The 26,424-nt window shown below is 39.3% G+C and overlaps 1 pseudogene; it reads right to left on the bottom strand.

Annotated features, from left to right (window-relative positions):
• Window positions 1–22,002: 22,002 nt before the first annotated feature.
• LOC122792356 overlaps window positions 22,003–26,424 on the bottom strand; it is a 109,726-nt pseudogene continuing 105,304 nt past the window's right edge.

Raw genomic sequence — 26,424 nt, forward strand, 5'->3', positions numbered from 1 at the left:
AAATGGGGTAGATAGGAAAGTGATGAAATGGGGAGCAAGCAAGAGGAAGAACAAAGGGAAAGCAATACATAAATATGCAGGAGAGAGGTCGGAAAGAATGATAGCTATTCATTTCTTTAACAGTAAAAACTGAAAATATGTGCAGAATAATAACTGAATTTAGATTGTCACCTCCACAAAGAGGGGTGACAACAACCTAATCATGTTGTATAGTGAATTTGACCAAATTAAGTATGTAAAGAAGACATGTATGTGAAATGGAGAGCTATGTATGGGACATTTTTGTTTGTGGGACAGGTGCCCATTTTTTTAAAATTCAGTAAGAGAGGACTTCTGGGTCAGGTACGTTGGGTAGGTGAGGAAGCAAATTCAAACAAACAAGACAAGAGACAAGGATGGTGATAGACACAGAAGTTTGGGGGACACCATGATAGAGGTAAGGGAGAGGACAAAGTAACCTCATAGAAATCATGCTTGAAGACAGTGAGAATTGAGTCCTCACCCACTGGATTGTCATCACTGTCTCCTTACTCTGCTGGATTGCTTGATGTCTCTTTCTTCTACCTATTACTAGGGAAAGAAGCCTCTCCATCCAGCATAGGTGCACACCAATGGTATGGTAAATGGCTCTATGTGCCATCCCTGGCAACTCCCTGCAGGTGATGAAATCACCACCTCTGCCACTGCTCCCAGAGGGTACCACTGCACCAGCTTCTGGGGCATTACTACTTGAGGGCACAGGTAGTGGAGGGGAAGAAGAGGCAGTGCCAGGTTGGCACCCAGATGTGATGGATATCAGTGCTGGAGCCAGTAGAGCAAGGGCATGCTGATCCACTGGGCCTGGCCTAACTTGCTGTGCTGTGTAGTATTTCGTAATGTGGTACACATGGATGACATAGAGACATTTTGATGACGCATAATAGAAAAGAAAAAAGAGAGATAAAGGTTGGGGTGACAGAAAATAAAAGAGATAAAATTAGTACCATCATATCTCACATACAATGCATTAACACAGTTATACAACTATTTTAGATTTAAGTATGCATCCTAACAGATACTCACTATACCACAGATTGCCGAAAGAAGTCCTTGAAATGTGCATATACTGTACATATGCATGTTCCAGTTATACAGATTACAGTTTACAGCAGGAAATTTGTGCCGCTGGTATAGAGTTTTCAATTTAATGTAAATATTATTGAAAAAATAACAGTGTTGTATATTTGGGAATCATGGTATTTCAACCCACAACCTCTGACTACAGTCTAATATTGGACTCTTACAACTGTTTTTTGCAACAGACTAATGCATGCATACTTGATTTTACACTTTGGATATGCATGCTCAGGTTGACACAAATCTATAAAAGACCAAAAAATATATCTTTATTTTTTAATGCTACAATAGCACTTCTCTTCTTCTGCATACATACTACTTGCTTACCTCAGTCTCTCCAATTGAGCAACATGAGCCTGTCAATTGAACTCATGTTTCATAAGAGCTGGGAAAAGAACAGAAAAGACCGAAGAGCATTATGCATACCAGTCTTGCCGATATTTAGCTTTTTAGTCTTACAAGTACTCTCTTATTGTCATACTTATAAAGCTGTAGGATATCAGCAGTCTAAAATTCCTGCAACGAATGGTTTAGAGTACCCCTTTTTCTCCTGAGTAGGTCACTAAAATTAATCCTATGCTCTCCAGTGCATGGGATACCAGTGGCACTGGATACAGCCTGGGCCATTCCATGCCTCAAACTTGTACTGGGAGCCATAATAGCCCCATGCCTTTGGCTGTGGTGCTTTATTAGGACTCCAATAAATATCCTGGAATCTTGGACACACCACCCCTGTGTGCACCTTTCTCTCCCATGCCAGCAGTGTCTACCAACTGAACTAGAACAATAGAAAATAATGCTTTCCTGCCAATTCCAGTTATCACATTTACTGTTGGTGTACAATCCTGAGCAACTATGCCAACTGTGTTTGCATGATGTTAAGCAGAATGCAGCAGTGCCAAGTGGGGAAGAATTAAATAATTGAAACTGGAAGGTTAATCTGACACTTGGCCTTAGTTTGAGGGGTGTATACTGATGTGGCCTGGAAATATATATTGGAAATTGGAAGGTAACTTTTAGGTGAGTTAAGTTTGCAGACATGCACTTGGGGCATAACTGTAATGACCTGACATACTTTTGTCTTTATACACTGAGGAAAATGTACTTTTACAGTGTGGGATTCAAACATAGGCATAAGGGAAAAACATCTTTTCCACAGTGCTGATTTTCTATCTTTGCCATAGAAGAAGTGCTGCTCAAATGTAGGAATCATTCATAAATACAGGTGACAGTTTGAGCTGCTACGCATGTATGTGTGTAACCTGACAAGGTTATTGGATATAGATCCAGTTGTGTATTTGTCTTAATTAATTTTGAAGGTCATGCATGTCCAGATAGCAGAATTATACTTACAGAAATATAGTAGACAGTATACCCTCAGTCATTCATCTGAAAACACAATAATGGTGTCTCATCCCTCATACGTATAATTCATATCAGCTCCACTAGAGTGTTATAAGTGAGAGTGAATATAATGGGAAGTGGAACAACACTGAAACATCTGGAGTATCCTGTATTAGGACCCAGAAGCATGTGTATGGTAGTCCTACACTTACACATATTGGCACAAGAATGTTGAAATAACACATCTATTTTTCAATACTAAAAATAGGTTGCACACCCTGTACTAGAACCCAGAGCCATCTGTACTCCAGCTGTACACTTACACCTGCTGCCACAAGACTAGTTACATTAATTTTTTTAATTTCCTAATCATTCTTAAGGTCTCTGTATTAACTGACATGCAACACTTCTTAGCGGTTTTGCACGGTGCCCAACAGAATTAAGAGAATGTATCCAGTTCCAATTATTGGCTGTCTGAGTCCTGTCTGCAGGTATTCGAATGGTGCAGCTGCTGGAAACCCCTGCTAACTGCTACACAATGCCATGAAATGCCACTAAGTGCAATTGACTGATTAAATACAGAAATTGCAACAATGTATTGTTTTTGAGCTTTGCCTTTTATAGGCACCCTGTTTCCAGGTGTTCTGCGGGTGTTCTGTCTGCTTCCTGGGTTGCTCAATCATCCAGTTTGTGCACTGCTGTGCTTCGCTCAGACAAGATAAGCACAGCCAAACCTGACATTCATTTTTCTCTGTTTCCTGTGTTTGCGCTTAATGGTGCATCTAGCAAACACTGCCCCCCCCCCAAAAAAAAGAAAGAAAAAAGGAACAAGTAGTTAAAATGAGGAAAAACAATCTATGACATGCACACTAGAAAATGTTAGCACATGAGATATTTCTACATAGGTCTGCATTTGAACTTTCACTCCAATGAACCCTCAGAACGAAGGATGTGTGCCTTATCCCTCTTTGTCACACAAACAGCTTTGTAGCAAGGAACTGAAATTATTCTTCATACAACCAACTGTAACATCATCTATAGTAATATGAAAGTATACAGCTATTTGTACATTTATTACTTGTGGATGTAGTGCACTAAGTTAGCACACAACTAGTTTTAACTAATGCTTACAAATATACAGCTCTCTTACCTCTCTGTGTTTGTTGGCATTTCTTCTCTTATCTGACCAGTAATCTGAGACATGCAGTCTGTAAGCCATTCTATATCATTGGCATGAAAATGTGTGAGGATATTAAACGGCAATAATATCATATGCAGTTGCCAACAAATGAAGGGGAAGTTCGATGTTAATGAACAGAACCTGTGAATTGTGTGCTTGTTACTTACATTTTCTACCCTGACAGAATTACATCTAACACTTTGTAAGTCTAACCTGACACATCCACTGGTTGTAGAGCAGCCTGCAGTGCTGTTGTGTTTTCCTTCTCTCAACCATTAATCATTCACAGTTGCAATCCATTAAAAATAAACCTGAGGGAGTGCCTACACTATGTTTACATCTGTGACATGGAGCCAAGTATTTTGGGATTCAGCAATTCTGTGTTCATACCTGACTTGCACCTTCACCATGCTGACAGCCCTGAATCTACACCATAAAAAGGAACCATGTAGCTAGGGAAACTGAAGGTGAGGAGACTTGATTACGAGGAGAACACAGACAAGATGCTATTATTTTGGGATATATCTGCACATAGAATTACTGTTCTTGAGGAGGTATGCTTGCATTTTGTCAGCTGCATACGGCATATGCTGGATTGTAATTAAGAAAAATCTGTGTAATGGTTTAACATATATTTTGATTAACAAAGGTGTTTTCACTTTTATCTATATGCATTAGTTACAAGTGTACTGATGGCATGGGCATATTTATCAGGACCTTTCACAGCTATACATGGTTGGCAATACCTTAAAATGGAATGCTCTGTGTTAAATCTGTCACATGTTTCAGGGACAGTTCATTTGATAGCATTTTAGCATTTCAAAGATGGTTTATTAGCAAAATGTGTCATTTGCCTGGTGTTTTGGTGTGGGGCAGCAAAGCTGCATTTTTGTTATGGCCCAAACAAAGATATGTAGCTATTGTTACTCCTTTTTTGCATCCATCCTTCTGTTTGTATTTCAAACATCTAGACTGTTTTATGTTTTTCCAGTGAATAATATTGAAATGCTACCTTTTCTGTTTTATCTTGGAACAATTATTTTGTAGTTATGTGATACTTATGTGTATTATCCTTTTGTTACCTTTTAGGACACCTAGGACTATGCCACCCTGAGAATCAGGTCATTGTTAACACTCTTAGGCAACACAGGTCTGGATTTGAATGAGGAATGTTGAAATAACACTTGTTTTTTTTATTATTCATTGCTATAAACTGCACTGTGGCAACAGTAAAAATAGGTTGCACACACTGTACTAGAACCTAGGACCATCTGTACTCTAGCCCTACACTTACACCCACTGGCATAGGATTAGTTGCAAGAAATTTTCTAATTTCCTAATCATCCTTAAGGTCTCTTTGTTAACCACCACAAAAAAGCTCCTCTCAAGCAGGAAGGCACATGGAGATATGTCAGTCAGAATGCAAATTTGGCAACAGATTGTTGTAGATGTTAATAACGTGGTTGGCCACAGCAATACTTATGACCAGGTGTGCCATAGGGCCACTGACATGATATCATCTACACGGGAGGAGAGCAGCTGCAGTGGGCCATGATTGGATGGGTACCAGTGGGGACCTGCTACACAGCCACCACTAATAACAAATGAAGAATTCCTGTCCACTATCAGGGACCCAGACAGCTCCCAGGAAAGTGCAGAACAGCATGTCCTTGACATTGGTGCTACTGTTTCAGGGACAGCAAGCATGTCCCAGGAAGAGCTTCCAGGTAGGCTTTTGTATCACAATTGCTGAATACTGTTGTATAGTAAAACAATTTAAATCCAATACGTTAGTTCTGTTACACAAGATTTTTTTTTCACAGTTTTGAAGATTGCTATAGTTAACAACACATTTTGTTTCGTTAGCTTAGGTTGAAGGTGTTATCCAAGTTCTTGTTGAAAGTATAGTTAATGGACATATAAAGGGAAAAATATTACCCTCTCTGTTACTGTTAATTGTGATGATCTTTACCTTTTGCTTAACTTATTCCAGGACCATCTGGCATGCAGAGCATACCGTCATCTGCACATGGTAAGCCAGACATTGTTTGTCAGTACTGATGAGCAATTCAAATAAATATTTTAGTATGTGATGTTGATGTCAGGACTGTTGTGTATATTTATGTGCTGTCTAATAGTCGCAACACTTATATTTTGTTAGCATATATTGGAGTATAGTACTTTAGGTATTACATTTTCCTGTGGTTGTTGCTTATTATCACAGGTGATCCTGACAGTGGAAGTGTAGGACTTCTACCACGTGATGGCAGAGTATCAGCAGACTCTGATGATGATGGGGGCCAAACAGAAGCACAGATGGGGGTTACAGAGATTGAATCTCATGCTGAGGTTGACATATAGCCATCCCCTGAAATTTCATTGAACACAGCCAGTAGGCCTATGCTTACCCATTCCAGTGAGTCCACAGATATTGGACAGGTGGAGTGCAAGACAATTGATCAGGGAAGTGGTTACTGCAGCTTCAGTGCCTGTTGAATCTGGCCATAGCCAAAGGGTGGGTGAGGTGCCATGCAGGAGGGTTGTTAGAGATGCTCATAGGAGGCCTGCTGTCCATTGCCAACCTGATCCAGGTTTCTCTTCCCATGCCAATCCACATATGGTTAAGGCCATCATGGCGGCACAGGCATGAATCCATGGATGCTCCAGAGAAATGCTTAGAGTTGTAGATGTGGCACATGCTGTCATGCATAACTACCTCAACCTTGTTGCCAATTCAATGGATCTGATGAATGAATGAGTGGTGTCTGTGATGGAACATTTGCTTGGAAAGGGGCAGCATCCTCATGGGTGTAGGTCAGTCACATAATCTGCTGATAGCCAATGCGGCCATGCCCACTTACAGTCCCATAGTGACAGTACTATGACTGCTCCATCAATGGGTGACTTGTCCACACCCAGACAAAGGAGACCATGGGGTGATGGTCCTGGGAGTACTCGTGAGGAGAACTCTTCCAGCAGATATCAGTCACATTCAGGTAGCAGCAGTGCATCAACCATGGTCATGTACATGCTAGTGCAACTCTTGGCAGAGCCAGTTCTCATGGTCGGGGATTACAATGATGAACTGCCACCTCTACCATGCATGTCTCACACATATGCAACATTCCAAGATGTAGGGCTAGCACAGAGCTTGGCTGTGTTCATGCAGATACTCACACACCAATTTCACCTGAAGGACCCCTACAGACACACATGTAACAGTTACATGGTTCAGCCATGAAGCTTAAAACTCATTTTGTCTCACTGGCCATTTGTTGGTTTATAAAAATGTCTGCCTACTTTTCTTTCTTACTCACACACACTCATCGACCTTTTGTGTCAGGCTAAGCTTCCTGCCTCCAACACCCTGTGCAAGTGATGATAACTGTGTCATATCCTTGTTTTGTATTTTTTGGCTTCAGGAATACATAAGATTTGTGTCTGATGCTCAGGGTGCATAGCTGACAGTGGTGTCTGTGATGGAGCATCTGCTTGGAAATGGATGGCATCCTTATGGGTGTAGGTCAGTCACATAATCTGCAGTTAGCCAATGTGGCCATGCCCACTTACAATCCCATAGTGACAGTACTATGACTGCTCCATCAGTGGGTGATCTGTCCACACCCAGACATAGTAGACCATGGGGTGATGGTCCCGGGAGTACTCATGAGGAGAACTCTTCCAGCAGAAATCAGTCACATTCAGGTAACAGTAGGGTGCATAGCTGACTTAGTACTTAATATATCTGCATTCATGATGTTGAACTGGTAATTGTACCTTTGACTTATATTGGTCTTAGAACGTTAGACAGTGGATAGCATCAACATTTTCCAACTTTATTGTGAATGATCTTGGGGGGGGGGTTGGGAAGTCTGAAACTGCAATCTGAATCATTACTTTCTAACTTCTTTCTTTAATGATTTTCCAATACAAACGTATGGTGCTAAACTGAAGGCATGCAAGTTGCGATAAGTTAGGCAGGGTTTGAAAACTCTTCTCTTTCTTGATCTTGTTCTATTAACAGCAAGAGCAGCATAGCCTTCAGCCTGTTGCACATACATATGAATTAAAGCAACAGCTGTCCTTAACATTTGTTTCTGTGTAGACTCCTTGCCATGGCTGTGTTCCAATAGGTTTTAGAATTTGCAGGAAAAAACAGCACTGAGTCTACACTGTTGCTTTATAGCTTGTTGAATAACTCCTTGATCTTGGATTGTTTGATTAGCATATAGTTCAGCTGCTTATACTGTAATTTGCATGCCACTGTGTTTACCTTGTTTGCATAGCCATGTAGATCCACTTACTGAATCCAAAACAGTGCACTACTGTGTGTGCATCACAATGGTGTAAACAGACCGTGTAGCCTTTATTGAGTCTGGCTGATTGTCTATTTCCATGGCACTGAATGCAACAAAATGGAATGAAGAGGACCTGGCAGCACCATGGATAAATAAGACAAGTAGGGTCTTTTCCCATTTGGAAGCATATCAAAGGAGGCAGGAGCATTCTAATATCTTAGACAGAGACAGAAATGAAAGGGCAACATTATTAAATCATGAGGAATTTGGGAAACATGTCTAGCAAAACACTTCAAAAACAGCTTCAAGGATTCAGATGTCATGCTACCATTTGCAGATAATGACTATTCAACAATGTATTTGGCAGTAGAAGAAAGGCAAAGCCCCCCTAGTTATAAAGCTATAGGAAAAACGTCTAAGGATTGATGTCATTAAAAAGATGATGACAATTGGAGAGCAACAGATGCAGCATGTGACCCGTGGCAAAAATACATATAGAGAGCAAATGAGAAAGTGCTAGAAAAGGAAACCTAAGGTAAGGAGAGAAAGAAGGCAATGCACATGAATAGGGCTGGCATCACTACTTGCAAATGTGAAGGGGAGTTGGCACCGCTGCCCCTAAATATGATGGTATGAATGCAACACTGTCACTAATGTGACTCTCCGATGTCACTGACACAAAGAAGCTGGGACTGCTGTGGTCTGAATTTCATCACTTCCAATCAAGGGTGAAGTAATAGCAAGAAAGTTCACACACAAGTCTTTTTCAATAACTAGTTTACAAATCTTAACTGTCCTTAGCATAAAGGGAATATGGACTACTTTCCTGGGTATGGGCTTCCATCCTCTGCAGTCATACTGGACTGCCTACTGACCTACAAAGCTAAGTTATTGGCCAAGCAATCACACAAGCATCCATCTATTCACTCTCTCTCTCTTAAAGCCAATGTCTTCTAATGCTCCTTTATCCACAGTAGCGGCCTTTCACAAAGACAGCATTCACATCTATTAGCATCTCTTCTTCACAATTTACAGTCATATTTCATATTATTCCCTATCCCCCAGTGTCCATCACATCATCAACATCATCATAGGTAGAGTAAGTATGTGCGAACTGGTGAATAGATGTGTATATGCATGAGTGCAAGTGGGTGAGAATAGGTTTGATACAAGGAGTGTTCAGTGTACATGTGTGTGATATCTGAGTGAATATTTGAGTGTGTGTGTGTGTGTGTGTGTGTGTGTGTGTGTGTGTGTGTGTGTGTGTGTGTGTGTGTGTGTGTGTGTGTGTGTATGTTTCTTTGAGGATACATTTCAGCAGTGAATGTGATATGGAAGGGGAGCACAACAGACATCAGGGTAACTTTTTCAATACTACTTTAAATCACATAAAATTTAACAGAACAGATTTTTTCAATAAGAAGATGCACATCCAGGATACAAAATATGAAAATGTAATGTATGGCATAAATGACTGACTGCATTTATCCATGTCAGGAGGCAAAAATCATAAACATTCTAGTTAATCAGGGGTAGTTGATTCTGTGTGTGTGTGTGTGGGGGGGGCAATGAATGATGATGATATCTGTGCTAATGAAATGCATAGGTTGCTGGTGATAATCATTGTTGCAAATGGCTTGTTAGCAATTTCAGTGATTGCTAAGTGATTCTTCAGAGACATGCAGGCTAATGTGTCTCTGAATCACTGGTTTCAGCGATCCTGCTAAAAGACTCTTTTTGCCACAGCCTTACCACTCATGGCTAGGTTTGTTACTGAATCCTGGTCAAGGTTTCAGAAACTATAAATTACAATAATTCATTTATCATAAATGGTAAGCTATTTCCTGTTCTATATTCAGAAATTGTAATACATCGAAATTAAGTATTTAAACAGTAAAGTGACAGAGGGAATCACTGAGGGCAAATCAATATGGTCACATCTGAAAACTAGTAGCAAGACAGTACAGCAATAAACATTACTACTTTCTCAAGGAATTGATAAAAAGTGCAACAAAATCTCACAGGAGTTCAAGATTACCTGATAATGTGTGAGACATGATACAACCCCCCCCCCAAAAAAAAAACAAAAAAACTAAGCATCAAGCAATGATTTATTTACACACTCTGCCTGCGTCAATTGAGCATGACACTATTATATTATTAAATAATATAGGGGAAGTGGAATGTAGAGAAATGGCACATATGGATGAAAATGTACAAACTCCAGAGAATAATACACAAGCTGAAGAAATGCTTGTATTATATGATTCTATTATGAGGTCTATATAAAAAGTCAGCAGATATAGATAAGAATAGTGTTACTGTGTCTTCTTGTGTGGTTTAACATTGATCAACATCTCCAGTTTACTTAGGGGATATCAAAATATAAATTTATGATATTGTACACAGGGGCAAATAATTTAAAGGACAGCCCACTGAACCATATGAAAACATACACACACACACACACACACACACACACACACACACACACACACACACACACACACACACACACACACACACACACACACACAATTGACAACTAGTATGATATATCCACACTATGAGGGTAATCACACACACTGTTCTGCTACTGTAATTTCTACAGGAGGTGTTAGGAGGGACGCTGCTATACCTGTATGTGACAGTATAGTCAATACAGGCTACTTGCCTTGAGTGTATGGCATATATCTTTGGCACAATCCACACTGTCTCGAATGATATACATGCCATTAATGTTGTCAAACACCTATGTATGCAGTGCGTGCAGAAGCTGAACAGGTAACACAAATGAATTGATGTAACAACTCTCTAAGGCCAAGAACAATACATCAATGGGCCCGGACAATATCCCAGGATGCTGTCTAAATAGCACAAAACATGTCCAATCAGGCCCTCTGGAATTGCTATTTAACTGTAGTCTACAAACAGGATTTATGCTTCATGAATGGAGAACAGCAGCAGTCATCCCTCTGCACAAAGGTGGCCCATCTATAGACCCATAAGCATTACTAGTCTTATATGTAAAGCCATGGAAATAATTATCATAGAAATGATTAATAGTGATATAGTAAACCTCCAGACACTGGACCCAGCCCAGTTTTGTTTCATCAAAGTCAGGACATACTTACTCTGCCTGGTGGACTTCTTTGAGAAGGTCACTGAGGGCAAAATGGTTCACACTGCCTACCTTTACCTACTCAAAATGTTTGACACAATACAAAACTCAGGCATTGTTGCCAAACTCAAGAGGTTAGGTACAAACCTGTATATCATCTGATGGATAGCCAACTGCCTCACAGACAGGACCCATGAGGTTAGAATTGGGGAGTCCACCTCTACAAAAAGGTCAGTCACAAGTATGGTTAGAATTGGGGAGTCCACCTCTACAAAAAGGTCAGTCACAAGTGGAGTCCCTCAGGGATCTGTCCATTGACCACTCCTTTTTGGCAATACTTCTCTGAAGTCAAGGCCAGTATCAATGGTCTCTGGCTGACTACATTTCCAGATGATTGCAAATTAGGAGCTGTCACTGAACCCCACACTGACACAAATGTTCCCCAGGAAGGGATGACACAAACAACTGGTGTAACTATCATATTGAAAACACACCCTTTAGAGATGATCCAGTAGTTATGGGTACACATAGATAGTAATCTAGCCTTTGACCATCATGTGTCTACAGTAGTCAGGAAGTCATTCTATGTTGTGCAACTTATAAACAGAGGTATTGCAGCTAGTACCAAGGAAGCCATCATTCCACAGTATTCCGCATTCATCAGACTTTCATTGAGTACAGTGCCCCCTTTGGTATGTACCTAACCAGGCATATCCAACAATTGGAACGTTCACTGAAGTGCCTCACTAAATGAATACAGAGCATAAGTAAAATGTCTTATGCAGACCGCTTCAAGGCCCAATCCCTGTATTCTGTCTCCTGCAGGCTTTTGAGGGCTGATCTATGCCTGGCATAAAGGGCATTGTCAGACCCTGTCCTGATAGACCTCCTGCATATCCACAAATCAAACAGCATCAGAATTACCCATTCCAAAGACTTAAACCTTGCCTGTGATATAAACAGGACCTGATGGAGAGACAGGCGTGTATCCCAGAGACTACCTCATCTCTGGAACAGTCTCACCATCCATGTGAAGTGGAGTTCCTCCCTAACCCAATTAAAGTATAACTTGAACAATTGGATGGGGAACAGGAAATTCGTCCCTAGTTTGGCACCTATGCCTCTAACTGACACATGCAACTTGTAAATGGTTCATCTCCCATGCCCCTGCTTACAGATGTTTCATCTCCCAAGCCCTTGTTTACACTTATCAAGGGTATCAGAACTTGTCAGAGATTTGTGATGCATGGTTAGGCTTAAAAAGTGCCTTGTGGTCATTAGCCTAGTAAACATCTTTGAAGCTATTGTTGTTCTACACAATCAGCCAGTCATGCATATTCCCCAGAAAGAATACCTAGATATGGCCAATAAGCTGTGTGACAGTGCCCTGTGGCAAAGGTGATACACTTCAGTTACATATCACTGGAAGATGTGTAGGGAGGTACATGAAGAAGGGTGCATTGTACACAGTTATTGATGTGATGAAGTCTGGGAATCATGAAGTTATTATGGCCTCTGACATGCTGTCTTTTACATACTCAGTACTTGTATAACATTCAAAGGAGTAGTCAGCACTATGATCACATGCTGGTGGATGTGCCACTTACCCTCTACCCCAGGACATGGGTCAGATACCTATAGGTCTGATGATAGGGTGCGATGTCCACATTATACATGGGTGTTGTGTCTGTTTCCTGATTCAACAAATCCCTCCATGTGTCTCATCAATACAGGTGTTGTCATGCCTGTGACAGCAGTCTCTGGTACATGTTGCTACTGTCTATATTATAATAATATCACAGTTGGAGTCAATGATTGCACACAAGCTGTAGTCTTTCAGGCAGCTGTTTGGACACAGCATGTGTATGTTATCTGTGATATCCATCACTGAACTAATGGGCAGGCAATGGCCTAGCAGACACCCATGATGTACCAACCTGATCACTGGACCTGAGATATATGTCACATCACACATTTTAATGTAGTGAGATGCCACATATTTCATATGCTAGTCTACCCATTTGGTGATATAGCTGCATTTGGCCACATATGACAGTCTTAATTGAATACTTTAGTGTGGATTTTTGTCAAATGCCCTGACCTGTTCAAGTTTCACACAATGATACTGTTGTCATCATACATGCCCTAGATGACCTCTTTGAGGACATCTATGAGATGTTGTAATGGACCTGATGTAGCACTAACAACTCACATAGATCTGTTCCACACACCTGGAGTATTACTAGTGTACATGTAGAGGAGGTTGATGATGACATGTTGGTCTACTTCACAGCTGAAGAGTCAGGATGTCTCTACTCATGCATGCATCAGGTGCTGTCCCCCCAACTCAGGTGGATGCATGTTGATGCACACCCTTGTATGGAAAAATAGGCTGTGTGGAGGGTGTGTTGAACTGTGTATTCAACTGTATCAGGAAGGTGTATGTGCTGGGTCATGACAGAGGTGATCTGTGATGTTGTCATAGCACATTCATTGTGTGTGATAGGCCTAGATGAAGATAAGACAGTGCATACTACCTATTGTGCTCTGGCCTAGGGTTTTGACATAATCACACACACAGGTATTGTTGAGAAAAAAACCCAAGCTGGGGGATTAATCCTTGGATCAGTTAATGCTTAAACAACTGGCTCACTGACAAAATAAATCATATGAAAGTTGGTGAATCAACCTGTATCAGTAGTGCTGTCACTACTAGCAAGCCCCAAGGATCTCTGCTTGTCCCTTCACTGTTTGAGTTGTATTTCTCGACAGTTCAGCTTAACTTATATGGCCTTTGCCTTACCAAGTTTGCTGATTCTTGCATATTGTGCATCTGATATCCGGTTAATATCCCACCAGACTGCCACTAATAATATAACATCCTCCCACTTTAATCCTGGTTCAGTAATTAAGGAGCCTCAAGCCTTACCACTGACTCCAGTGTGGGAGCATCATGGAAAACAACAGCTCACAGAGCATACAAGAGTATAATTCCACAATTAAGAGCACAATAGGAACATATTATATTTCCTGGGACTGGGCTACATACCTCTGTCTACCCCAAATGTAATCCCTTATCATACATTTCAGGAGCAATGCGTTCCAGTTTAAGACCTCTGACTCACTCACACTCAAAATAAATTTAAATCTCACACATTCTAACACTTATGGGAAGCCTAACACAGAATTCCAGCTCTGTCCCCTCCCCAGTACAAATGGTAAACACTGTCACCAGAGTCACACAGGTCTAAACACCCTGCAAAGTGTGATAAGTTATTAAAAATTAAATATCAAAATAAATGATAGCTATGACCAGAAGCAGCCAAGCATTCAAGGTGACCTGGGGAGTATCAAACAGGTATAAGCACTCTCAAATCTTTAAAGAACATACTGAATGTCCAGTCACAATGCAAGGTAATGAAAATCATTTAATAAAAATTAAAATGATTACAAGAATGTAAATCAATAAGTTTCAAAAAACACCAGAATTCAATCACCAAAAATGTAAAATTAAACTGCAGGATAGAAGTCTGTCATTCTAGAAAAAATCTATCTAAATAACTAAACCTTCCTAATCAAACTAGAGAATACTGTCCCCAATCTAATCTAAAACACAACAGCAAGCCAAAGGCAGGCTTACAGTTTTTGGTGTGCCCTTTTTTCTTGGGTATCCACATTCACAGCTCTGTAGCTGACTGCAACTCTTAACTAATAGCCTTTCAACTGATTTAAGCAGTCTCTTTTATGGTCCAGGTTAACAGTCTCAACTGTCTTACTTTAAAAATAGCAATCAACTGCTTGAAAAAAGTTATTTTCCCTGTCACTCATCTGTTCAAGTAATCACCTAGTAGCCAAAAGCATTCTAATGACACCACCTACTGATCAGCTGATTCTTCACAGACAGTTTGTACTTTAGAATCTCCCTCACAAACATGTGCAATTAGAAATGTATCAAAACACTGACAGACTCTGTAAACATTTTTTATAAACAGGAAAATACTCAACATTTTAAAAACTGTCATGCCATCTTATTAATATCTTAGGGTTGTATGACAGCATTGTAGTCAAACTTCATTACATCACTAATATTGTATTACACTCTTTTTTAAATGTACCTCACCAGACACATGTGTACAGCTGGAGAGACCACAAGGCTTTTTCAGCAAGATAACACAGGGCCTACACAGCATGCCAAGACATATGTGGATAGATTGAAAGCCATTTCACTGTAAACTTATTGTATAGGATGAAGTGACTTCTGCCTGACCCTGCCCTGGTGGGTGTACTGCATATCGAAAAATGTGATATAGTTGATAACATCAGCAGTGTTTGCTGAGTAGAAGATGACAATGTCCCACATACTGGTGCAAAATGCTCTCTGTAATGTGAAGTAACAGCTCACACACACACACACACACACACACACACACACACACACACACACACACACACACACACACACACACACACACACACACACACACACAGTTGACTGCAGTGATAACAGAGCTCCTGCCTAGCTAAGGTAAACAGACTATAGAACATTGTACTTTACACAAGTACCAGAGCTCACATCTGGCTTGGAATATGTCAGACAGCACTTTATAGCTGATGACATCAGCAGTGTCTGTCAAGAAGATAACAGTGCCCCACATGCTGGTGTAAAATGCTCTCTGTAATGTAAAGCAACAGTTCACGCACACACATACAGTCAACTGCCGTGAGAACAGAACCCCTACCTATCTAAGTATACAGACTACAGAACTTTATGCAAGCGCTATAGCTCAAGTCCAACTTGGAGTGTGTCAGACAACACTTTATAGCTGATGACATCAGCTGTGTCTGTTGAGGAGAAGATAAAAGTGCTCCACCTGTTTATGTAAAATGATCTCTAATGTCAAGCAATAGCTCACACACACAGTTGTCTCCAGTGAGAATAGAACACCCACTTATCTAGGTACAGAGACTACAGAACACAGTACGTTATGCAAGCATCATGGCACAAGTCTGATTTATACCAGAGTGAAGGTGAACTTCTACTAGATGGCATCAGCACCCCATGTGGGAGAGTAGAGGTTGGGAGGCCTGTACGAAATGAATGTGTAGCCTTGAGGAAATATCAAAATGTTGGCAATCTACATAATTGGTGAAGTAACTGTAGGATACACATGTCTACTTTGCTGTCTAGACACACACACATACACACACACACACACACACACACACACACACACACACACACACACACACACACACACACACACACACACACACACACACACACACACACACACACACACACACACACACACACACACACACATACTGTATGCTTAAAGTTCAGTCCATGAGTTTGTCACCAATCTTCAGTCTGTGTTAACCCCTACTTTAATATGTTACCATCATTGGGGAACTCTATATGAGTGCAAGCATTTAACAATCATCGGCAAACTTGGTAAATCATAGGCCATCTACTGTTGCCTGTGCTTCAGGGAAGTATTTTCCAAATAGTTGAGGGCCCAGCACAGATCCTCGTGGTATTCCACTGATGAGTGGGCTAGTGGTGGAGGTGCAGTTCCCAACACTGAGACTGTGTGTTCTCTTGTTGAACCAGTTGGCTCTCTATCCAGTACTGTATGGCCTAATTTCCAAATAGGAGAACTTCACTATGAGACATGAATGGGGGATAGTGTCAAAGGCCTTGATAACTCAACATAGGCAGCATGTCCTGTTATCCCTCATCCATGTCTTTGGGGTCAGTATCCAAGAAGTCCACAAAGGTTAATAAGCAAGATGTACCCTTGACAAACCAAAAATGAGTTGGGTCAAGTGTTTTGAAGGTCACTGCCCTGTGGACAAGGTCCATGCTGATTCCTGCAGTAGCAATGCAGATAAGGCTTTTTAGGTGTAAGCATCAATAGTTGTAGTTCTGCATGTTACCAAATTGATGTGCATTGCATAGCACACAACATTTGATATTGCATTGTGTAGTGCAGTTTATATATGTGTGGAAAAAGCACTGAAAACCCAGGGTTGTAATGCTTAGGGGTGCCATCTCATGGATGTGTTTTAAATATGTGACATACAGTTAGATAGGGCACTCAATTGATAATGTTTCTACATGTACTTTCATGTCATACAAAGGAAGTGGATAGTAAACAACAGAAACACAGCATAATGTATACATTTCCACAGCATGAGGAGCAGCGGGTTTGGATAATTGTTAGCAAAGTGTATATGCATGCAAGATACACATGTTTGTGCATTGCTAAGCAATCCACAAATATAAGCACCATTGCTATAGTCTAACAGTTAGTAATGAGTCTGTGGAATATACCTGCTACTTAACTGACTCTCTGGCAGCAGGTGTTAATGTAGTGATATGTTCCTTCTTGGGACCTGATTGTACTGGGTTGGAATACAACTGTATCTAATCATTTTAACTACTTTTGCTTTACCTTTTGTGTGTGTTGGTGTGCAATGTGCACCATCTCACAATAATGTATTAAAGAAAAGAAATGGGGAAGATATGACAGTGGTGAAATGGGGATGATAAAGTCTGACAATTAGTAGTGAGCCATTGGAATGCACCTGCTACTTAAATGCCTCTGTGGTGGCATGTGTTAATGCAGTAATACATTCCTTTTTGGGGCCAGATGGTACTGGCTTTGAATACAACTAAATCTAACACGTTTAAGTACTTTTGTATTATCTGATGCACACCATCGTGCACTAACGCATTAAAGAAAATAAATGGGGAATATAGGACAGTGATGAAATGGATAGCAAGCAGGGGGAAGAACAAATGGAAATCAATATAGGAATGTGCAGGAGGGAGGTAGAAAAAAAACAATAGCTAACCATTTCTTCAACAGTTTTAAAAACAGGAATGAAGACAAACTCCAGTATAACTCCTGGCAGCAGGATATACACTGGACACCTTCAGAATGTTAAAAACGATTTAGTACTCAAATTAAAATGATAAGCACTCACATCCAATTATACATTTAGACTTCATCAGATACAGCAATTGAAATGCTTTTGAATGCAATTGTATTGAAAAACAATTGAAATTAGGTGTTTATATAATGAATTTAATTGTGACATTACACAGTATTGCCTAACCAGAGCAGTTCAAACTATATGCATAGGAATACGCACAAAGGTGTAAGTGGACACCATTAATCGGACGAGGGTGGGGACATCTATGGGCCAGAACCCAAGACCCAAACCTAATGAACTTGCTGCATATCTGTAAATCAAATGTGTCTAGGGCTACACATTCCAGGGACTTAAATATGGCTGGCAGCTTAAATAGGACTTGCTGGAGGGACAGATTCATCTCTCAGTAACTGCCACATCTTGGGAACAGGCCATACCTCTCAACTGTCCCAAATTACTTTTGTTTAACCAAGTTTTGGGGTCCAAATGAAGGGGTGTCATGATTCCTGAGTGGCACCCCTTCATTCCCGATTTTTTCCACATTGTTTACATTTTTCACACTGTTTCTGCTGACATCATCACGTGCACGATGACGTCTGCACCGTCAGTGCTACCAGTCTATCGGGATTGAGTTTAGATTCGGACTTGAGCTCATTTCCAGCTGGCACTCAAATGCTGTGAGAGGGAACAGTTATGGATCTGGTAATAGTTACAGCAATAGCTGGTGAACGAGTATGCTACGAGCAGGAGCTTTGGGACGAATATCCTGGCTGGCTGAAGAATTGGTAAGGAGTATGTAAAAGCGATGTGTGTGTGTGTGTGTGTGTGTGTGTGTGTGTGTGTGTGTGTGTGTGTGTGTGTGTGTGTGTGTGCGTGTGTGCGTGTGTGCGTGTGTGTGTGTGTGTGTGTGTGTGTGTGTGTATGTATCGGGGGTGTACCACAGTGGATATAGCAAGAGTTGTTAATACTTGCACTGTTTTATAGTAACATTAATATTCCTAAAATCAAATTACTTTAAGCAAATGCATTTAATCTGTTGAAAGGTTAGATAACTTCAGCTAAACCTACAAATAATTATTGCTCTATAACTTGTACAGAATGCAAGGTTTGGGGTGTGTTCCATAAGCTATGCAAATGGGCTGCATGAAATAACTTCAACAGACACATGTTACGTTCCACATATATGTATATAAATACTATGTTGAAGATTGTTTTACCTTGGAGCAAAGGCAATTCTCCAAAAAACTGCTGCTCATATTGTGTATTTGCCTGTTACAATTGTTGAGATATTTAAATGTATGAGTTTTTCATGAGCATTTTAACTTTGCTGAAATCTGTTAAATAGGTGTATATCATTATTGTTTGTGGATAATGTAGGATTTACTCATATTTGGTACAACTAATCACAACTAACCATGGGTAAATCTGTGGTGCCTATACACAGATATGATTTACTGTGATTATGCAATGGCATTATTAAAAAAAAAAAAGCTTGATACATTTGTAAAATAATGCCAGTTTGTTTTACTTGGACTGAGACATTTGTAAAATAATGCCAGTTTGTTTTACTTGGACTGAGTAGATTACAGCTAGAATGTGTACTCATCAAGCTGTGTACTCAAGGATGCTCACACCTTACTAACACAGTGCAGGTGTGCCGAATATGTTTTTAATATGCTATATAGATTTCCAGGATATTGGTTTTAGTGCAGAGAGTGTGTCTTTTATGTTTTTGTCTTTAGGCTGCTAATTTAGATTTTCTTGTTAGTAGTGCAGAGAAAATGAGCTGTATTTTTAATCTACAATGATTTATAGTGGCAGCAGTTTGCTGTTGTTCTGAGCTTTTGGAGCAGGCCTCATTCTCTGGGTAATGCTTGATTTACATTGACATGTACTAATGAACAACCAATCACATTCATGCTTTTTAATTACTAATCATCTTTCATGGTATAATTAGCAATATAAAATTTAATTTATGCTTCACAATCTAATTTGTTACCATTTGAAAATATGAATTTCTGCTGAACCACTTTGCTGTTTACACGTTTTAAAAGAATGTATGACTTTTGTGTTACTTATTTCTGTTTGAAGCATGCTTTTATAATTTGATATTGTCAGAAATGGCTCCTGGTAAACCATTAAAAGTATGCATTATTGAGTTAATGTTTGTCTTACTGTGATTTTTTTTTTAAGTTTCAATTGGCAATCCTGGATAATAACTAATATGTATACAGATTTTTAAGGAAAATGCACAGTCTGATATGTTTTATTTGGTACCAATATAGGATTCATATTTCATTATAATGTAGTGAATTTTGAAGACCTAAATGCAATTGTATATTAATGTCAAATTTCTAGCCTGTATGCAGCTATAGTTTGATTTCTAACTATATGCAGGTTGCAGTTCTTTTAATGTCCATGTGAGTATCCACATGTTGGTCCCGTTTCCCACCACCTCTAAAGCAGTCAGGTATATGTCTTAGAGCAGCAGTTCCCAACCTTTTTTTGACTTGCGTACCCCTTGGCAGTCCATTTCCCTGAAATTTTACCCCTTATATTGCTGTCATTTGTAATAGTTGCTTTTATGTCCAATGTATGTGCTGTAACTAATAAAAATTAATAATAAAAAAATCTAATAGTAAAGTGAACAAAGAGTACATATATATATATATATATATATATATATATATGTGTGTGTGTGTGTGTGTGTGTGTGTGTGTGTGTGTGTGTGTGTGTGTGTGAGTATATAATCTCCAAAACGCAAAGATAAATATAAATAAGTTATAAAGTTATCATACAATTAACCATTTCAACCTTAATAAACATTTCAAACTACTTCTTCTTCTTTCTTCTTCTTTTGGCTTTTTCCTGGTTAGGAGTCGCCACAGCAGATCATCCGTCTGCTCCATGATTGGCAGTGGAGTTTTACAGTGTCGAGTTGCCAGCCCAGCACCCAACCTTCCACAGAAGGCACACACACACACACACACGCACTCACACCTAGGGCCAATTTAGAGTGTCCAATTCACCTGCAGCATGTCTTTGGGATGTGGGAGGAAACTGGAGCACCCAGAGGAAAGCCACGCGACCACAGGGCGGACATGCAGACTCCACACAGAAGGCACCCCAGCCGAGGATCAAACTGGAGAACCTCTTGCTGTGAGGCGACAATGCTAACCACTGCATCACCGTGGCCACCCAATAAACATTTCAAACTACACAAACAAATAATTATTAAACAAGTTTATCTGACACATATTTAGTGTGAGCCTTGTGCTTGTTTTGAGGCACATAGTTTTTTAAATTTGGGTTTTACTGATGAAAGGTGTAATCGTAAATCTGGAACTGCATTCAGCTTATTACGATATTTGTTTTTAATAAAGACATAAGAAGAGAAAGTTCTCCCTGCCAGTTCAGTACTTGTAAATGGCAAAAGAAACTTAAGGGCCTTGTCAGAAAATGGCTCGTATTCTCTGCTGATGTTTGCCCAAAAGTTAATAAGAAAGTGTCCATTGAATTCAGCTTTTAAAGTAATATCATTTGAAAGTTCAATCAACTTCTCTTTCTCCTTGACTGATAATTTAACTGCCTGGACATATTGTTCTTCAAAAGGATTTGAAATCCAATAGTTTTCTTCTTCAGGTTTGGGGAAGTACTTTTGAAAGTCCGATTTTAGCCCATTGAATTGTTCAATTATTTTACTCCTTATTTCCCAGGATAGATGAAGCTTGTTTTCAGATAAAAAATTATGCAGAGTTTCAAATACCTCAGGTTGGCCATTTTCAAGACATGACCTCCAAAAATCTATTTTTTTAATCATAGATTCAGTTTTGTCTGAGACACTGCAGATCGTTATTGAGATATTCTGAAGTGTCAAATTTAATTTGTTTATATTCTGGAAAATATCTGATAAATATGCAAGCACCTAAAGCCAATTACAGTCATGTAACTTGGAAGAAAGGATGGTCTTCAAAAAACACCTGGAATTCATGTCTAAGTTATTACAGTCGGATAAGTACTTTACCACGAGAAAGCCATCTTACTTCTGTATGAAGGAGCAGAGTAGAGTGAGGACTCATCATCTCTTCACACAGACCTTTGAAAATTCTTGAGTTTGTGGACTTCGACTTTATAAAATTCACTACTTTCACAGCTTCATCCAAAACAAGTTTTAATTCACTAGGGAGTTTCTTGCATGCTAAGCTTTGTCTGTGGATGCAGCAGTGGCTCCAACATATATTGCCAGCTACCTTCATGACAAGACCACGAAGACCCGAGTAAATCCATGACATAGATTTGGCACCATCAGTACATAATCCACAACAGTTAGACCAATTAATCTCCTTTTCTTTGAAATAACAATCAATAACATTAAATATATCCTCACCCCTTGTGCGGTGTGACACAAGATGACAAAGCAAAAGGTTTCCTTCAACTTCATTATCTTTCAAATACCTTGCAATAACAAGCAAAATAGCACAATTGGCAACATCTGTGCTTTCATCAACTTGAATAGCGAAAATTTTACTGCTTTTAATTCTACCTATTACTGTCATCTCAGCATCATCAGACATATCTTCAATTCATCGAGATATTGTATTGTTCAAAAGAGGGATGGTGTTAATCTTCCGCACATGTTCTTCTCCAAGCATACATCGAACGACATCTGTTATACAGGGAGATATCAGATTCTCAGCTATAGTATGACTTTTACCACATTTTCCGATATGGTAACTAGCTTCAACTGTGTTTTCGTAATCTTTGTTACCTGACAGGATGTATGATGCCAAATTCGATCTTTTGTTATTTTCCGCTGTTTGAAAAAAACATATGCCTTGTTTTTATAGTTAGCATGTTTCGTTTCTAAATGTCGTAAAAGTAGGGAAGGTTTCATGCTACCATTTGACAGCACTTCCCCACTCACCACGCATTAGGACAGTCTTCATTTCCCACATACGAAAATCCATATTTCATGTATTCATCACAGTACTTTCTCTTTTTCCCTCTTTGAGAAACTAAGGACTGTGCCTAGTTAGTGTTTTGCAGCAAAATGTTGGACATGTCTTGAGAAGTACTCTGATCACTTCCCATATCATGCTTAAGCTCTTTTGTTGTGCCAGGTTTCAGCCACTTATCCATCAGAATATCTAGTAATAAGACAATTACTGAATTACTACATGAAAGCAAAATGCGTGTAATTTTGATTTTGCCCTCCCAAGCCATTCCAGTCTCCCATTACTTGGCTATTTCCCCACTTCTCCCCTTTTGCCATAAACACTGTTCAAAAATGTCAGTGTGCAAACTTTTTTCTTCTCAATGATTACAGATATTTGGATTTAATTTAAAACTTTTATTTCAGATTTTATAGCACAAACACTGATAGACATTTGCTAAACAATGTTAAGTCTCACAATGAAAACAGACAACATTAAAACTTCTCTGACTTGAAACTCACATTCACCGAATCAGCATTGAAACCCACATTCAAATAAATGCATCTGTCCAGTGGAGGATTAAGATTTACTTTGGGCAGTTTTCAAATCAGTCAATATGACAATCTTAGAATCTGCTGCTAACAAACAACTTTATATTTCAGAGTGCATGTTCACCCAAAAGTCAAACAACATTCCACTATTATTAAAAAATAAATTAAATACTTCTCTTGCCAAACAAAAGTAATTAAAATAATGTAATTATTAACATATATCTCTATTTAATTTCTAACCTAAGCATCAAGTGTATCTCAGCAAGTACTACAAATCACGTCTGGAAAGGACCAATTGATCTCCACACACCAAGTGCAAATCAGAATCCAACAGATCTGCAATAATAATAAAAAAGAGGATAGCTAGAGAGCATTACTTTGCACCTATCAAATCTTCCTTAGCCCTCATCACTTGCAAGGGAAAGATCACACATCAAACAGAAATTAAAGGGTAATTCCCAACAAATTATTAGGTCATATGCTTTTTTTGTGGCTGCTATCAAAAAAAAAAGCAAAAGAACTGTCTCACAGTAAATATTAACCACATCCAGGTTCATACACATGTTATAAACTAGTTGCCTTCCAAGAAGTTAATTCACTTGGTCTACAAATGTATCAGAAAGAGTTAGTTTCCTTTCCTGAAACATCACTTGCACAATCTGCAAGTACTACTACCAGTGTTTCTGCTAAGTTCTTACTTTTTATAGGCATAGCTCTCAACTTTCCATCTCCAAAATGCGGAACAGCAGTCCTCATAATATGGAACAAATGGGCAAAATGTGGAACACGTAATAATGGCTTACTAACAACTTCAACTAGGAAGCTCACAGTTAAATGTGCTATTGAACATATAACAATTTATTATTATTTTATTTATTTTACATTTGTTAACCGGGCTAGTCTGGCTGGATACATTGTCCATTTTCAGCAGAGGCCCGAGGAGAAAAGCTCCATTAACAGACTAGTAAATTACAATAAAAAGAACAACAATCAAAATCACAATCAACACAGAACCAATGTTTTAAGGCTGTAGATATACAAAAGAGATGAGGGAGTATCAAAAGCCATAAGACAAAGGACCAGAGTAAGCAAACAGATCTTGACATTTTGTCAGGATATATAAGCTGATTTTGAGCATTTATGTTTGGGCTGCTGCAATCAGAGATATCATGAACTTTGACATTTTGTTTTATTTCAGACTGTCACAGTTTTTCATTTTTGGGGTGGCACAGTGGCACAGTAGACAGCATTTGTCGCCTCACAGCAAGAGGTTCTCTGGTTTGATTGTCATCTGGGTTGCCTTCTCTGAAGAGTCTGCATTTCCTCCCTGTGTTCATGTGGGTTTCTCCTGGATTCTCCAGTTTCCTCCCACATTCCAAAGACATGCAATAGTATTGAATAGTACTCTAAACTGGCAATAGTTGAGAGTGTTTGTGTGTGTGTGTGTGTGTGTGTGTCTGTGTGTGTGTGCGTGTGTGTGTGTGTGTGTGAGAGTGCGTGTGGTATGTAAGAAAAACTGCGGCAAGGCAAACCACCTGGTAGGGTGAACCTTGGCTCTAGTCTAGAATAGCAGTTCAGTGTTAACTACTCCACCCTAGAGAACACAGGCATCTTTTTTTTTTTATAGGAGTGCTATTCAATCCCATTTGCTTACTGTTGCTACTGCTACTACACTGTGTCTTCTGATCTTCTTTGCCCCAACAACTGCAGCATCGAATCCGCTTCAAAAGCCCCTTCAGTCAACAGGACATACACCACTCAGTCAAGCCTCTAAACTTTCTAAACTTAGAATCCAGGACAAATCCGGAAAGACTCAGAGACAATCATACCTCTCACCTGTCCAGATTTTCTCAGAATGTACAGATTTTTGCCTCATATTTTTGGTCTATTCCTCATAAAATTTGTGGTTTTCTGAGAGGTTACTGAGGATTGAAGTCAGTAAGACTAAGTAATGCCATACATTTGATTTTCCATCAGAAAAATGCATGTAAAAATAAACCCTGTTTTTCTATTGACTTACTAAGATTATAAGAGCAATACTGTAATTACGTCTCTATATTTGGGCCATTGCCCCTTAGGCTTTGAGAGGTATGGGGAAAATATTAATATCAAGTTGAGACTGACAGAATAACAGAAATTAATTAATATTCATTTTCTGAAGTAAAAGATACATTTAACTATTGGCATTATTTACTAAGTGTAATTCACCTAATTTCTCCAAAAGTCATCAGTTTTAGAAGAGATTAAGAGGGATCAAGTTAAAATTTGATTCAAAATCAGGGGTAGTTGAGAGGTATGGTCTGGATGTCACGCTAGCAGCTAGGGATCACAGCAGAAAAAACAAGGAAATCATTTGTGATTTTCATGCATTAATTTTAACGACTTTGCATTATTCTAGCTACAATGCAGCTTAGTTACATTTCCTGGTTTTAAAACCTCTTTTTGAGTAATGAGGGGTTAGAGAAGACCACATTAAATATCTGCACATATAATGTTGAATAAAAACTTAGGAGAGACAGTCGTTCAATTCTTCCCAACAGTTAATATTTCATATTCTGCATTCAGCACACTCAGGCTAACATTTGCATCTCTTTGGGGGATCTTCTATATGTGACCTACGGGCTAACATTCACATAAGTCCCATCATCTTATGAATATTCAGTTATTAAGAATATTATTAAGAATATTGTATTGGTAACCTGGGAACAATCCTAACAGGAAGCAGTTGTAAGTAGAACAAAAACTGAACATCAGAACCAGACAGCCCACAATACACAAAATCTTCTAACGGCTGACGGATGGTTTGTTCTGCTTGAGATAATAGGACACATCACTGTAATAAATTGAGACCCACTGGCTGCCTATAAGTAACCATAGGACACATTACTGTAATAAAGCGAGACCCACTGGCTGCCTATATGTAACCAAGGTGCTTTGC

The sequence above is a fragment of the Protopterus annectens genome, chromosome 1.part2 (genome assembly GCF_019279795.1).
Source record: "Protopterus annectens isolate FY-2018-M chromosome 1.part2, PAN1.0, whole genome shotgun sequence".
Lineage (NCBI taxonomy): Eukaryota > Metazoa > Chordata > Ceratodontiformes > Protopteridae > Protopterus > Protopterus annectens.